Consider the following 10,142-nt stretch of genomic DNA (forward strand, 5'->3'; position numbering starts at 1 on the left):
CTTGTCTCTAGACACTGGATCCCATGGTGGGTGGATGGGGTGTGTGGTCCTTTGGATATAAAAACCTCAATGGCTGGCCAGCCTGTCTGAGGTTGCTGGAGTGTGCAAGGGATTGCTTTTTTTCTTATTTTGAGATAGAGTCTTACTCTGTCACCCAGGTTGGGGTGCAATGGCACAATCTCAGCTGACTGCAACCTCTGCCTCCTGCATTCAAGCAATTTCCATGCCTCAGCCTCCCAAGCTGGGACTACAGGCATGTGCCACCATGCCTGGCTAGCTTTTTGTATTTTTAGTAGAGATGGGGTTTCACCCTGTTGGCCAGGATGGTCTCCATCTCCTGACCTTGTGATCCACCCTCCTTGGCCTCCAAAAGTGCTGGGATTACAGGCGTGAGCCACCATGCCCAGCGAATAGCCTTTTCATTTTCTTTTTTCTTTTTCTTTTTTTTTTTTTTTTTGCTTTTGAGACAGAGTCTCGCTTTGTCACCCAGGCTGGAGTGCAGTGGTGTGATCTTGGCTCACTGCAACCTCCACTTCTCAGGTTCAAGCAATTCTTCTGCCTAAGCCTCCCAAGTAGCTGGGAGTATAGGTGCCCACCACCACACCCAGCTGATTTTTGTATTTTTAGTAAAGGCAGCATTTCACCATATTGGCCAGGCTCTCTTGATCTCCTGACCTTGTGATCCTAGTGTCTTGGCCTCCCAAAGTGCTGGGATTACAGGTGTAAGCCACTGCACCCGGCCAGGGATAGCCTTTTCTAAAAGGGAGCTGTGGGGTGAGTTACGAGTTCTGAGTTCTTTGGACTATGCTGCCGTTTATAATAATGATAGCATAGTAGGAAAGCTGTGGGCACTTGTCTTTTGCATCCCCTGATCTTTTCATCCTACCCTATGATCTCTAAGACCAAGGTCAAACCAAGTCAAACTAGTTCTTAAGGGTTCAAACCAATTCAAAAAATTCCCATTTCAAGACAGAGGTAAGCAAAGAGAGCCAGTCATTCCATGATGAGCCCACCAACGATGCTTCCTGCTTAAGTGTGCCTTTTGTGTGTTCTCTTTAAATTAAGCTTTTCTGCAAGTCTGCAAAAGGAGTAGAACCAGGAGGCAGCGCTGCATAGAGAGAAGTCAAAGCCTGTAACTGTCTTCCTCGGTGGCCTTGAGCAGGTCACCCAACCTCTCCTAGCCTCAGTTTCTTCATCTGTAAAATAGAGATGGTGATGGTAACCATAGTGTCTACTTCATGGGGTACTTACGGAGCTTGAGTGAGATAAAACACCTATGAAGTGCATAGAATAGCACCTGGCCCACAGTAGGTCTTCAGTGAATGTGTGCCACCATCAATCTGTCTTAGGAAAGGGAGGCTATGAGTTCAGGAATTCACCCAAAAGATGCAGAGCTGGAATTTCAAGCCTGTCCACCAGCCTCAGAGCCTGTGTGTGTGTGTGTGTGTGTGTGTGTGTGTGTGTGTACATGCTTCCCCTCCCAAAGGAAGATTTGAGCCTTCAAAGTGGTAATGTAAGTGGGATTCCCCCAGCCTTGTTCTCAGGGGGCTGACACTTGGCAATAATTTCTGGCAACTTATTGTAATTATACATATGCTCGAAAACATTTTGAATTCCAGCAACTTCCCTTGGAGCAAAAATCTCAGGGGAGGAGTGGGCCCCTCTCATCCCAGCCCTAACAAAGGAAAAAGCTTTTTATTGCATATTAGAGATAATTTTAGATTTACAAAAATGTTGCAAAAGTAATACCTTGAACCCTCTACCCAGATTTACCAAGTGTTAAATAACTACTGTTACATTTGCTTTAATGCTCTCTCCCCATTTATAAATCTATGTATGTATTTTTCTGGATCATTTGAGAGTAAGTGACAGATCCTGTGCCCACACCTAAGATGCCAGTCTCTCCTGAGAGAGGCTTCTAGAGGGTACCAGAAGTCCTTCAAGTTTGACTGTCCAGCAGCTGGAACCAGGCATTTGAGGGGTTCATATTTTATGAAAGAGAAAAACGAACATTGACACATATAGTAAATCTGGTTTTTCAGAGTGGGGTCAGGGAAAATTGGTGCCTTTTTCTGAGTAGGTTTGAGGTCACACAGAAGCTGAGCTGTGGGGCCTGGCCCCTGCTTGTCCTGGTCAAGATACTACTTTAGAAGAACGAAGTGGGGCTCGTCTATCCTTGAGTGGGAGGAAACCTGAGACAAGTGATGGGTAATTACTTTTGGTAATAAACTATAAATAATTATATTTGGCTTGAGGAAGGGGGCCAGGGTCCACATTTACATCTGTCTCCTTGTGATGTTATGGACCAGAATTCATCTCCAGGTTAAAGGGGAGCAGGGATGTTTCACGGAGCTCCCCCAGCCTACAAAAACCCTAGCCGTTTGCTTTGGAAAATAGGTACTAATGCAGCTGCTGATCAGCTGCCCACTGGAGGGCCTCGAGCATCTCTGTGGGGTGTTATCACCTTGACCAATAAATGTCCGTGCTGGTCCCAAACACCCTGATGGCTTTTAGTATAACTGTAGGACAAAAGAAAAAGAAATTGGCTGGCTACTACATACATGTGATTAATTGACCTTATAGCAGAGAAGACAGGGCTGATCACCAGGATGGAGAAGTGAGCTAAACTGGGAGAGATTGCCACGTTAAAACATCCACATGTCCTGGCCACATTCTTGTCGACAAATCCTTTCCTGCTACCGTGGAAAGAGGTGGAGGTCAGTGATATACAGCAGTGGCAGTTATGAAGTGAGGATTCACAGCTCTTCGTGTATGAATTTGCCAGCAGTTAACCACCGTCTACACACAAAGATAGCATTTTCAGATGGCTCCTCCTCATACTTCATACATATGTTTTAAATGAAATGGTTTCTTTTAATCCTCACAATAACTTTAAGAGATACTAATATTATGCCTATTTTCAGGTGAGAAAACTGAGGCTCAAAGATGATGAGTGAGGATTCATACTCAGGTTACTTTGTCATTTGCAGTAATGAAATCTGAGTCTCTCTTGGGCAGACTCAAAAGAGTGCCATCTCTTCCCCATGTGAAGGTATTCTGTAATGACATCTACTCAACAGTGTGTTGAAATTTGGCTTCCAGTTCATCTGTTAAGACAGTGGTTCTAGCTGGGCGTGGTGACTCACGCCTGTAATCCCAGCACTTTGGGAGGCTGAGGCGAGTGGATCACCTGAGGTCAGGAGTGCAAGACCAGCCTGGTCAACATACGGTGAAACGCCATCTCCACTAAAAATACAAAATTAGCCAGGTGCGGTGGTGCATGCCTGTAATCCCAGCTACTTGGGAGGCTGAGGCAGGAGAATAGCTTGAACCCAGGAGGCAGAGGTTGCAGTGAGCTGAGGTTGCACAACTGCACTTCATCCTGGGCGACAAAGCAAGACTTCATTAAAATAAAAAAAGGCAGCTGTTCTGAAACTTTTTGCTCTCAAGTCCTCTTTACACTCGCAGATGTTGAGGAGACCTCACAGGGCTTTCCTTTATGGGTTGGGGGCTCTGGGTATTATTAGAAACTAGAGCTGAGACATGAAAAATGCTCATGTAGCCTCTGAACAATTCCATTGCACACTGGTGAGATGGTGAGAGTGAAAAACACAGGTAAGTCCTCAGTATTATTATGAAAACAGCTTTGGCCTTCTAAACTCCTGGAAAAAGTTTTTTCCTCTCACTTGTTTTCCAGGTGGGCGAATCCTGAGACACAAATTTTACAAAGAATATCCAGGTAAAAGAAGAAACTGTTCTTTCTTTGCAGGGGGCACAAAAAGAGGAAGTGAATGTTTCTTTTCTTTTTGAGACGGAGTTTCGCTTTTGTTACCCAGGCTGGAGTGCAACGGCGCGATCTCGGCTCACCACAACCTCTGCCTCCTGGGTTCAGGCAATTCTCCTTCCTCAGCCTCCTGAATAGCTGGGATTACAGGCACACGCCACTGTGCCCAGCTAATTTTTTGTATTTTTAGTAGAGACGGGGTTTCACCATGTTGACCAGGATGGTTTTGATCTCTTGACCTCGTGATTCACCTGCCTCAGCCTCCCAAAGTGCTGGGATTACAGGCGTGAGCCCCCACGCTCGGTCATGAATGTGTCTTATGTGAAGAAAAGGATAAAAGCCTAGGGCTGAGATATAGGAAACAAAATGGGACCTGGGATTAAGAAATAAAGTAAGGCCAGCTGCGGTGGCTCACGCCTGTAATTTCAGCACCTTGGGAGGCTGAGATGGGTGGATCATGAGGTCAGGAGTTCAAGACCATCCTGGCAAACACAGTGAAACCCCATCTCTACTAAAAATACAAAAAATTATCCGGGCATGGTGGCATGCACCTGTAATCCCAGCTACTCAGGAGGCTGAGGCAGGAGAATTGCTTGAATCTGGGAAGTGGAGGTTGCAGTGAACTGAGATTGCACCACTGCACTCCAGCCTGGGCGACACAGCAAGACTCTGTCAAAAAAAGAGAAAAGAAAAAAAAAAGAAGTAAATAAAGTAGAAGACCTGTGGTCTGACGGTGGGCACAGAGCTGTGAGTCACAGAGGGGCTTATGGAAAACATAACCTCATGCTGAAGAGCAGAGCCTGAAACTGCTCATATTTAAGCCTCTGCTTCTTTAATTCAGAGAATTGGAAAACATGGCTGATACCACTCTTTCATTCATGTCTAATCATCCATCCATCCATCCATTCGTCTTTCCACCTATTCTTTCATTCATCCATTCATACTTTCATCCCTCCATCCATCTACCCATCATCCATCCACTCATTCATCGATTCATATATCCCTCTATTCTTTCATCCATTCCTCTCTCTATCAGTCTATTCATTCTGTCCATCCATCCACATATTCATCTGTCCTTTTATCCATCCATATATTCTTTTACCTACCTCGTTATTCCTTCATCCATCCATCCTTTCATTGAGTCATCTATCTACCCATCATCCATCCATCCATCCATCCATTCATCTACCCATTCATCCATTCATCTATCCATCCATCCATTCATATATACATCCATCCATTCATATATACATTCATCCATTCATATATACATCCTTTCATCCATTCATCTACCTGTTCTTTCATCCATCCATTCATCCATCCACCCATATATGTGTGTGTGTATATATATATATATATATTGATTGTCACTCTGTTGCCCAGGTTGGAGTGCAGTGGAGCAATATTGGCTTACTGCAACCTCCACCTCCCAGGTTCAAGCGATTCTCTTTTCTGAGTTTCCTGAGTGGCTGGAATTACAGGTACCCACTACCACACCTGGCTAATTTTTGTATTTTTAGTAGAGACAAAGTTTCACCATGTTGGCCAGGCTTGTCTCAAACTCCTCACCTTAGCTAATCCACCTGCCTCAGCCTCCCAAAGTGCTGGGATTACAGGCATGAGCCACCACACTCAGCCCATCTACTCATCTGTCTGTCTATTCATCTAACTATCCACCCATCCATCTACCCACCCATCTATCTATCCACTCACCCACCATCCATCCATCCATCTATTCATTTACTCATTTATCCATTTACATATTCATCTATTCTTTCATCCATTTATCTATTTTTTCATCTATCCATCCATTCCTATATCAATTTATCCATCTATTCATTCTTCTATCCACCTATTTATCCATTTATCTATCCATCTATATAGTCATCTATCTTTTCATCTACCCATCTGCTTAGTCTTTTATTCACCCCTCTATTCCTTTATTCCTTCATCCAACCATCCTTTCATCTACTTATCTATTCACCTATCCATTCATTCACCCAACCATCCATCTATCCATCTGTCCATTCATCCATTCATGCACATATCCTTGCATTCATTCATCTATCTCTTCTTTCATCCATCTATCCATCCATCCACCCATCCATCTATTCATTCATCCATTCACCCATCTATCCATTCACCCATCTACCCCTCTAACCATTCATCCATCCACCCATATATTCATCTATCTATTCAGCCATCCAGCCAGCCATCTATCCATCTATCCACCATCCATCCACCCATCCATTTATTTATCTACCCACCTACCCATTTATTAATCCATTTATCTTCCCATGTATCCATCTATCCACCCACCCATATATCCATGCATCCAGCCAGTTATGGAACCAGTCATCCATCCATCCATCCATCCATCCATCCATCCATCCATCCATCCCTCATTTATCCATTCACCCACCCATCTAGTCATTCTCCCATCCATCCAACATGAAAGCCCAGCCTAAGGAATAATGTAGTGACTGGCAGAATGGCACATGTGAAGCTCTTCAGGTCAGAAGTAATTTGGCCATCCCCAAAGCTGGAGTGTGTGGTGAGCCATAGAATGGTGGGAGGTGAGGCCAGAAACATAGACAGAGCTGGTGACAGAAGCTGGGGGGCCTGGAGAGGGAGGAGAGGCATTGCAGGTGCACCTGAGTGACCTCAGTTGGGAAAGGGAGGAGAGGGCCAGGTTACCAGGCTTCATTTGGCAGTTGCTGGTGAGCCACTGGGTGGCATTGGGGCAAGAATAGACACATCTGCCCTGAAAAGACATGTTCTTTTCACAGAAGGTGACTCAAAGAATGTGGCACAACCTGGAAGGGGACAACAGATGCACTTTCAATAAAGCAACAACAGGCAGGTGAGTGGGAGGAGAGCAAGAATCAGTGGCCAGGGTAAAGGTGGTGGCCAGGTGTCCTGGCAGCTGTCACCACAAGATTGAGTAGCAGAAGGGTGAGAGTAAGGCATTCCCTACTGGTAGAATTGAAATTCCCTTCTGCAGTAAGTTCTCATCTAACGTCAATAGGTTTTTGGAAATGGACTTTGAATGCGACGATGTACTGTATGTACTGTATGCCATAGGAGCTTAACTCATTTGTTTGTCTGTTTAAAAGAGAGGGACTCACTTTGTCACCCAGGTGGGTGTGCACAAGCACAGTCATAGTTCACTGTGGCCTCAGACTCGTGGGCTCAAGTCATCTTCCACCTCAGCCTCAGCCCCAGTAGCTGGGACTGCAGACATACACCACTGTTGCCTAGCTAATATTTTGGATTTTTTGTAGAGACAGGTTCTCACTATTTTACCCAGGCTGGTCTTGAACTCTTGGCCTCAAGTAGTCCTCCCACTTTGGCCTCCCAAAGTGCTGGGATTGCAAGCATGAGTCACTGTGCCTGACCTTAACTCTTGTTTATGTCAGTTAGCTTGTGGTAAAATTGTTTTTGTCACATAGTAGATCATTTTGCTTAAAGTTGCAGTTTCCAAGAAGCTATCCATGATGTTAAATGAGGACCTATTGCAATTTCAAGGCAGGAACATAGGAGAACCTTGTGTGTGATCATCAGTGGAAGTGATTCTGTATCCCTCTGGATCCAAACCCAAGACTAGACCAGGTCACAACTCTCCTTTCCATTCCTTTGTCTCCATGTCTCCAGAAAGTCTTGTCTGTCTCTTCTCACTTCTGTCAGACAATTCCATTGAGTGCCAACTATCTGATAGGGAGGGCTCCGGCCTCTCAGTTTCTCAGTGGTGGTACATGCCAGGGTGGTCTGGTGCACAAATCCAACAGAGCCCCTGCTCTCAGGGAGGCCACATCCTGGTAGGATAAGGCTACACGAGTCAACAGATCAATCAATTTAAACGTGTGGAGAATAAGTAAACAGGTAACGTGAGGCAGAGTCCCTGAGCAGGGGCGGGGGGGGGGGCAGTGGCTGCTTCATTTGGGGTCAGGGAAGGCCCTGTAGGGGTTGAGTCTGAGTCAAGTTTCGAGGTAAGAAGGTGCTGCATGGGGAAGTCCTGGAGGATAGGTGCCCTGAAGGAAGGAGTTGGAAGAATGAAAGTCCCAAGATGGGAGGGATGCTGGCTTTGGGGAGCTGAAGGAAGGCCCCTGGGGTGGAGACAGGAAGATGCAGAGGGGGCTGCAGGTGAGGCACAGGCTTGCTCTCAGGTGCCCTCAAAGGTGAGATGCAGGTACATGCAAAGGGCTATGGAGTGCAGCCCCTTAAACCCAAAAATCCACTCAGGCCCTGTGAGAGCTGAATAGCCACAGAGAGCAGAGAGGAGCCCTCAGAGGCAGGTGACAACCTCCCAGGACGTCCTTGAAAAGCGCAGGTCAGATTTCAGATTCCAGAGTCCTCCAGGAAAATCTGGAGCCCGTAGGGATTGATGCCAGCATGTCTATTATCTGCTGATGACAGGAGCCGTCCCTGGAGTGGGTCAGATGCAGCTGAGGACTGAGCTTCTAACAGGGAAAAAGGAGACTGGCAGATGAGGATGAGACATTGAGAGACAGTTTAGGATGGTTTAGAAGTCGAGGCTTTTGGCTGGGCACAGTAGCTCACGTCTGTAATCCCAATATTTTGGGATGCTGAGGTGGGCAGATGGTATGACCCTAGGGGTTCAAGTCCAGCCTGACCTGGCCAACATGGTGAAATGCCATCTCTGCAAGAAATACAAAATTACCCAGGCATATTTGCGTGCACCTGTGGTCCCAGCTACTTGGGAGGCTGTGATGGGAGGATCACCTGAGCCGAGGGAGGTCAAGGCTGCAGTGAGCCATGTTTGCACCATTACACTCCAGCCTGGGTGACAGAGTAAGATCCTGTCTCAAGAGAAAATAAAGTTCAGCCTTTGGAGCAAACTAGGCCTGGGGATCAGTTCTTGCTCCACCACTGTGTGCCCTTAAGCAAATAATTCCAACTCTCTGAGCCTCAGTTTCCTAATCTATAAAATGGGACTGATGGTAAGGGAGGAGTTAGGAACTACATAAAATGATGCCCACGAAAGACTTCACGTGAGCTAAGAATTGGGTCTTCTCAGAAACTGGCATCTGCCTGGTGTTACTGGTGGCAATGGTGGCGGCGGTGGTAGGGGATGACAGATTTGCAACTCTGTGGTCTGCCCTGCAGCGGTTCATTCTCATTCTTCTTTGCTTCTTTTCCAGCTGGGTTGCAAGAACATTTATCCACACTTTCTGCTAAGCCTTGGAAATAGTTGGGAAAAGTAGTTTGACCCTCAACGTTCACATTCAGCTCAGCAGAGCAAGACCCCAGAGATGCTTAGCGACAGGACACATGGCCGTCAATCCCAGCTTGGGCCAGCCTGGCTGGGCGACTCTGTGGGAGGCACTTCACAGCTCTAGGTCCCTGTTTTGCCATCCTGGGAGCAAAGCCCTGCAGTTCCAGGAGACTTTTGCCCAGGGAAGAAGCCACCGCCCATGCACGCATTTTTGAAGCCCCTTTCTAAGACAGGTTTCAGCTTCTTGGTATTTTGGCAGATTTCTCCCAAGTCTGGCTCTGGGAGGTATGTACACATCCCAAATGTTTCCAAAATAAATGCATCCATGAGGAAATGGAAATGAACTCGTTTCAAATTCCAGAAGCTACTCATGTGCATAGATGTGTGATTCCTAGTTTTAGCACCTGATGATCTTCAGTTGGATGTGGTGAGGCCCACATGTTAGCAGAAGGTGGGAGGAGGCCATGCAACAATAGAAACAGCCAAATGAGATGGTGGGTCTCTAGTGTTTGGTGATACTTTGTCACTGTTTAATTCAGGGGCAGGAGGCAGCTCGGGTGTCACTGAGATGAGGTGTCAGCTCGGCTCTTCTCCTGGAATCCAGGAGCATCCGGGCAACATGCTTCCTCCCTGTGTTAGCCAGAGCACCTGAAGCAGACCCTGGGAGGGGGTTTGTTGAAAGTGATTCATTAGGAAGTTTCCTGGGAATAACTGGCAGGGGAGTGGGAAGTGGAACAAGAGGAGGGAGACAAATGAGGGCAAGGTGTCCAGCGCCTATGGGGGCCTCCATTGGTGTGTTCCCTCTGGGGGTCTTGGAGAAAACCTGAGTCCAACCAGGGCTGATTCCAGAGCTGTGCAGCCTACGCTGTCATTCAGAAGGACCCTGTGCTTGGTTTAATGATCTGCTGTCACCGTTTAAAGACTCTTAGTCATTGCTGATCAAGGGGTTTGCTTGTTCACTTTGTAAATGATGTCGGTAGCCCTGAGCCACACTATGGAGCTGGCCCCACTGGGGCTGGGTGACGATGCTGGAACCCAAGTATCCATAACACTTCTGGTACTCATCAATGAGCAGTGAGGCTGCCCCTCCCACTAAGGGAGGAGGCAGCCCACCTGCTGTCA

General features: G+C 46.7%; 1 long non-coding RNA gene across 1 annotated transcript; it reads left to right on the top strand.

The window, feature by feature from the left end:
• The first annotated feature begins 3,701 nt into the window (after positions 1–3,701).
• LOC144576497 (uncharacterized) lies at positions 3,702–9,320 on the top strand. Its single transcript, XR_013532380.1, has 3 exons — positions 3,702–3,739; positions 6,574–6,647; positions 8,947–9,320. It is a non-coding gene; the product is annotated as an uncharacterized LOC144576497 (long non-coding RNA).
• The last annotated feature ends 822 nt before the right edge of the window (positions 9,321–10,142 follow it).

The sequence above is a fragment of the Callithrix jacchus genome, chromosome 2 (assembly GCF_049354715.1).
Source record: "Callithrix jacchus isolate 240 chromosome 2, calJac240_pri, whole genome shotgun sequence".
Taxonomy (NCBI): Eukaryota; Metazoa; Chordata; class Mammalia; order Primates; family Cebidae; genus Callithrix; species Callithrix jacchus.